General features: G+C 50.2%; 1 pseudogene; it reads left to right on the top strand.

The window, feature by feature from the left end:
- LOC102853087 overlaps window positions 1-6072 on the top strand; it is a 19137-nt pseudogene that overhangs the window by 8129 nt on the left and 4936 nt on the right.

The raw sequence follows: 6072 nt of genomic DNA on the forward strand, positions 1-6072 counted from the left end.
TGAAGCTGTGAACACTCTCAGTCTCCACATAGATTGCAAAAAATCACATGGTCATGGTGAAGGCAGAAGCCATCTTCATAAAATCTAAAGAGACAGGCCTGGAAATCTGATACAAACACATTTCTTCTTGAACACTCTGTAGAAAGCAGTTTTCCCCCAACCTGTAGGCAGTGTCTGTGAGTGTGTGACTCTGTTCTGCTCTTTATATTCAAACTCTGCGTGACACTAAGACCTTGTATCCTCACTACTGCCCAGTCCAGTGACGTTCCCATGACACATGGGAAGTCGAAAGCCAGGTCTTTCTTCCTAATTCTCCATTGCCTGGTAGTTCCACTGCAGCCTGTTCAGTATCCTGGTGGTCAGTAAACTTCCACTGACCAGTGAGTGACCACTGCACACAGGGTACACTGACTGACCAGGGATTGAACTCAGATATGCCCTTTGCAGGAGCCCAGATGTGTCCAACAAACGGGACTGATGAGTGAGGGGAAAAGAACCAGCAAGCTTCTGTCTGCAAGTTGTCTTCTGTTGTTGGTTTTTTTAAAAAGCAGCTCCCTGTGGAAGATGGGAATTGTACAACTGAGCCCACACAGCTTGCATTTTATCCAGTGATAAGAAAGGTTTGGGTTTCCCCAAGGTTCTCTTCCATTCGTAACCATCCATGAGCATCTCAAAAATCTTTTAAAAGCATCTGTGGAAAGTCATTGTATGTGTCTGTCAGTGCTTTTGACAGACACACAGAGAAAGACACATGGATAGACACAGTCACAGAGAGACAGACAGACACACACACAGAGTGACAGTGAGAGAGAGCAAGGCATAGAGACAGCAAAACAGCAAAACACAGGCAGATAGAGAGAAAGAGACAGAACACAGAGAAACAGAGAGAGAAACAAGAGAGTGTGAGTAAGACAGAGGCACAGCCAGAAGACAGAGACAAACAGGCAGAGAGAGACAGACACACAGTGAAGCACAGAGAGAGTGATAGACATAGTGAGAGAGCGAGACAGAGACAGAGTGCCAGACATAGAGACACAGAGCGAGAGACAGACACACAGAGAGAGATACAGACAGAAAGACAGACAACAGAGAGAGAGAGACATAGAGAGCGAGACAGAGACACAGAGCGCGCGAGAGTGAGACAGAGACAAACAGAAAAAGAGACAGAGCAAGAGACAGAGACACAGAAAGAGCCAGACACAGAGACAAAGCAAGACAAAGACAGACACACAGAGAAAGAGACAGAGAGAGAGACAGGGAGACAGAGAAAGAGACAGGCAGAGAGAGTGACAGAGAAAGCCAGACAGAGAGCAGAGAGAGACTAACAGACACAGAGAGAGACAGAACAACAGACAGAATGAGAGACAGTGAGTGAGACAGAGTCCGAGACCGAGAGCAAGTGGTTTTTAATGTAATTGTATCTTTAGCAAAGGATACTACTAGATGTTACAGCTTCCAGCCACGCTAGGGAGCCAGACCCTGTGCCTCCCCCTGGGCTGGGCCAGCAGGTGCCAAGGTGAAGCTTGGGCCTCCTCCTTCACTCTTAATTTGTGCAAAGCTTCCAGTTTTCAGTGGAATCTTTCTATTCCCATTACATTTCCTCCAGAGAGCTGCTTCCCAGCCCCAGAATCTGTCTCTGCGTTCTCCTCTGTTACACCCTGCGCTCCATTTCTGTGTGTATTAAAAGTGAGACTCATTGCTCCCCATCCCCAGGCACACACATGACTATTTTTCAGCTGTTGTTAATTCATACTGAGTTAGCTCCAACACAGAGCCACCCCAGGGACGACTGAAGGAGACCCTGTCGCCTGCTGCTGCACGATGTTTACAATCTCTGCTGAGGCGGGCACATTGTCACAAGTCACGGCCAGCCCGTGCTGTGGAAGTGTGTCCTCTATCTCTCCACGACCCTCTGTTTTTCCCCATCATGGCTTCCCTCTTCTGAGACTGGCCCCTCCTCCTAACACGGCCAAAGGAAGTCTCACACCTTTGCTTCGTAGGGCCTCTCTGGCTTCCTTTCTAAATTCTAGAAAGATCTGTGCACTGACACACAGGGGAAGGAGATGGTATGTGCCTGTGGACTCCCTCAAAACCCTAAGGCTGAAAGCCCAGGGCTTGTGATTTGGGCTGGCTTCTCACCAATTCCTCTTTGGGTTGTTTCTGACTTTTAATGAGCTGTCCTTTCTGTGCCATCAAGTCAGAGATTTTTAGCATGTTGGAGTCAGAGCGAAATACAACTCTCTGTTCCCTAAACTCAAAGACAGGAGCAGGAGGCGGGGGTGATATTACCCAAGACACAGGGAGCTCCAGGGAGACGGAGAGACTTGCAGGTTTGCTCCGGGGATAAGGATGCTATAAAAACGAAGAAGAGGAATTCATAGAAACAAAACAATCCACCCTCAGTGTGAGGGCAGGAAGAATAATCATGTCTCCCTATGCTTTCCCCCATTGTTAGTTGCACTCACAGCCCGGTACAACTAGAGCCTAACTGTGCAGCTGTTTAAAGTCTGTCTCGGCAGAACTGACTGAGATGAGACAGAGTGGGAATACAAACCTCCCTGAAGCGTCTCCAGGCATCGGCGTGACGCCAGGCGATGAGAAGAACCCAGGAATGACATGCTGGCGAGGAAGGCGAGCGAGTGGGGAAAACAGAAGAAGTTCAGCAAAGGAAAGTGGGGTCTGTGTGGTCACATTCAGGGGCTGACTCAAGATGGGGACCGGCTCTGCTGAGCTCTAAGTCTGGCCTTTTGTTATGAAATCAATTTTTATTCTATAATGATTTGCTTGTTGTACATACAACAAGGGTTTAGAAGGGGTCCTGGTACTAGGGATATTGTAGCTGATGTTAGATGGATCTTAGCTGAAAGCAGAGAATACCAGAAGAATGTCTATCTGTGTTTCATTGATTATGCAAAGGCATTTGACTGCGTGGATCATAACAAACTGTGGCTGACTCTGAGAAGAATGGGAATCCCAGAACATTTAATCGTGCTAATGCGAAACCTATACTTGGACCAAGAGGCAGTCGTCAGAACAGAGCAGGGCAACACTGCCTGGTTAAAAATTGGGAAGGGTGTACGCCAGGGATGTGTCCTGTCTCCATACCTTTTCAACCTGTATGCAGAGCAGATTATCCAAGAGGCTGGGCTCTATGAGGAGAAGTGTGGCGTCAGGATTGGTGGAAGATCTGTCAACAATCTGCGTTATGCAGATGACACAACCCTGCTCGCTGAAACTGAGGAGGACCTCATGCACTTACTGCAGAGGGTCAAGGACTGCAGCCTTCAGTATGGACTGAGGCTCAATGTCAAGAAGACAAAGCTTCTCACCACTGGACCAATCGGTAGCATCAGGATGGATGGCGAAGAGATTGAGATTGTTCACAGCTTCAGTTTGCTTGGCTCCACAGTCAACACTCTTGGCACCAGCAGCCAGGAAATAAAAAAACCATATTGCGATGGGAAAGTCTGCTGTTAGGGACCTCTCTAAAGTACTCAAGAGCAACGGTGTCTCTTTGGAGACTAAGGTCCACCTGATACAGGCCATGGTTTTTGCAATCACTTGTTATGCATCAGAGAGTTGGACAGTGACTAGGGAGAATTGACGCCTTTGAGCTGTGGTGCTGGAGAAGAGTTTTGAATATACCATGGACTGCCAAGAAAACAAACAGATTCATCCTGTTGTTGTTGTTATGTGCCGTCGATTCGCTTGCGACTCATAGCGACCCTTTGTACAGCAGCCCTAAACTCTGCCCTGTCCTGTGCCAATCGCACTGCCTCTGACACTCCCATCCTGATTATCCTAGAGAAGGTTAAACCAGGCTACTTCTTGGAGGCAAGGATTCTGGGGCTTCGTCTGACATACTTTGGACATGTTGTAAGGAGAGACAGGTCTTTAGAGAGGGACATCATGCTGGGTAGAGTGGAGGGACAGCGCAGGAGGGGAAGACCCTCTATGAGGTGAATTGATTCAGTGACTGGGGTAATCGGGATGGGTGTGTCAGAGATAGTGCGATTGGCACAGGACAGAGCAGGGTTAGGGCTGTTGTACATAGGGTCGCTATGAGTCGCAAACCACTCGACGGCACATAACAGCAACAACAATGACTTGCTTGCAAATTTCGTACGCATTTTTTTCACATTGGACCAATCCCATTTCTTTTACCCACCACCCACCCCTCCCTCTGCCCATCAGACTGTGTGACCCTATGATTACCCCCGCTGCCCATCCCCACCCTCCGTCTCCTTGGATCCTCAGACACATTGTATTAGTTATCCTTCTATTCCTACAATAAGGGGCTTATCCAGTATTTGTCCTTACGGGACTGAGTTAGTTCACTTAGCATATTGCTCTCCATTCCCTTCCAAGTTATGTAGTAATTTTCAAAATCATTGCTCCTGAGTGCTGCGTAATATACCATTGTGTGAATGGACCACAAATTCTCAATCCATTTGATTGTGGCTGGACATTTGGACTGTTTTCATGTTCTTGTGATGGTGAATAACGCTGCTATGGACATTGGTGTACAAATCTCCGTTTGTGTCTCATTTCTCATTTTCTTGGGGTGTATTCCAAGGCGTGGAATAGCTGCGTGGTATGGCATTTCTCTTGTTCAGCTTTTTGAGGACATGCCAAGCTGCCTTCTAGAGTGGCTGCACCTGTCTGTCCTTTTTGAGATGGGTGAGGCTCAGACAGACCAGCTGGGATCAGGAGAAACCTCTCTTCTGTCTGTGCGCACTCAGACTCGCATTGGGGAGCTGAGAGCTGGGCTGCTGGGAGGAGCTGTTCCTCTTCCTGTGGGGTGGCTGACGTGACAGCCCCGTGAGGGACAGGGCGCATCCTCAGAGTGTCACACACTGTGCGTCCGTGTGTCCTGCCGAGAGCCGCGGTCTCCCTCATCCGCAGGAGGATAAACACCGTGACAGTGGCCCTCGTGTCCCTGCTCTGCCTCGGTGAGATGTGGGGAAGTAGAGGGGAGCCCTACTCCAAGAGGGTTCTGGGGTCACAGCCAGGGCTGGTCTGACCGGAGGCCTCAGGAGACAGCAGGGCAGGAGAGGACGTGCCCAGGGGTTGGGGCCGCGTATCTCACATGACTCTCTTCCAGGGTTCACCTGAGTCAGAGGATCAGAGCGCAGCATGGTGAACGCTTCCAGATTTCTCAGATCCCGCTCCTGGGTAATGGGGACACGTGACAACACTGGGCTGAGGAGAAGGAACTGAGGCTGGGACAGACCTCATTCAAGTCCACTCTGTTCCCTTCCAGGGACCCTCCCCAAACCCACCCTCGGGGCTGAGCCAAGACCTCTGATCTATTCAAGGCATCCAGGAACCATCTGGTGTCAGGGGTCCCTGGAGGCTCAGAAGTACGTTCCGAACAAAGAAGGAAGCCCAGAACCCTGGGACACACAGCGGCCACTGGAGCCCAGAGACAAGGCCAAGTTCCTCATTGCACACGTGACTGGACTATGCAGGGCGATACCATTGTCACTGCTGTACTCAGTCCGCATGCTCAGCACGCAGTGACGTCCTGGAGCTGGTGGTGACAGGTGAGATGACGCTGTGGTGCCGCCTCAGGACTGCCCTGTGGGGAGGGGTCTGGTCTCACAGGTGTCCTCCCTCTCACAGTGCAGCCCAGGGTGATCTGGAAGGAGATCCGAGACCCTATTTAACACATCTCCCCTCTTTTCTTCCAGGAGCCTTTGACAAACCCACCCTCTCAGCCCTTCCAGTCCCTGGGGAAACCCCAGGCGGGCAGATGTCCCTCCAGTGCGGTTTAAGTTTGAAAAGTTCATTCTGTTGGACGAGGGAGACCACAGGGGCTCCTGGACCCTGGACTCACAGAACTCTCCAGTGGACGTTATCAGGCTGTGGGCCCTGTGACCCTCAGTCACAGACGGATGTTCAGATGCTACGGTTATTTTAAGACCCACCCCTATGTGTGGTCAGACCCCAGCAACATCACGGAATTCCTGGACACAGGTGAGGAACGAGGGTCTGGCTCGTAAATGACTCAGGGCCTGAGAGGAAGGATGATGGGGAGATGGGAGAGTGTCTGGATCCTGAAGAGACACA

The sequence above is a fragment of the Elephantulus edwardii genome, unplaced genomic scaffold (assembly GCF_000299155.1).
Source record: "Elephantulus edwardii isolate Elephantulus edwardi_28Jun2011 unplaced genomic scaffold, EleEdw1.0 scaffold00003, whole genome shotgun sequence".
NCBI lineage: Eukaryota > Metazoa > Chordata > Mammalia > Macroscelidea > Macroscelididae > Elephantulus > Elephantulus edwardii.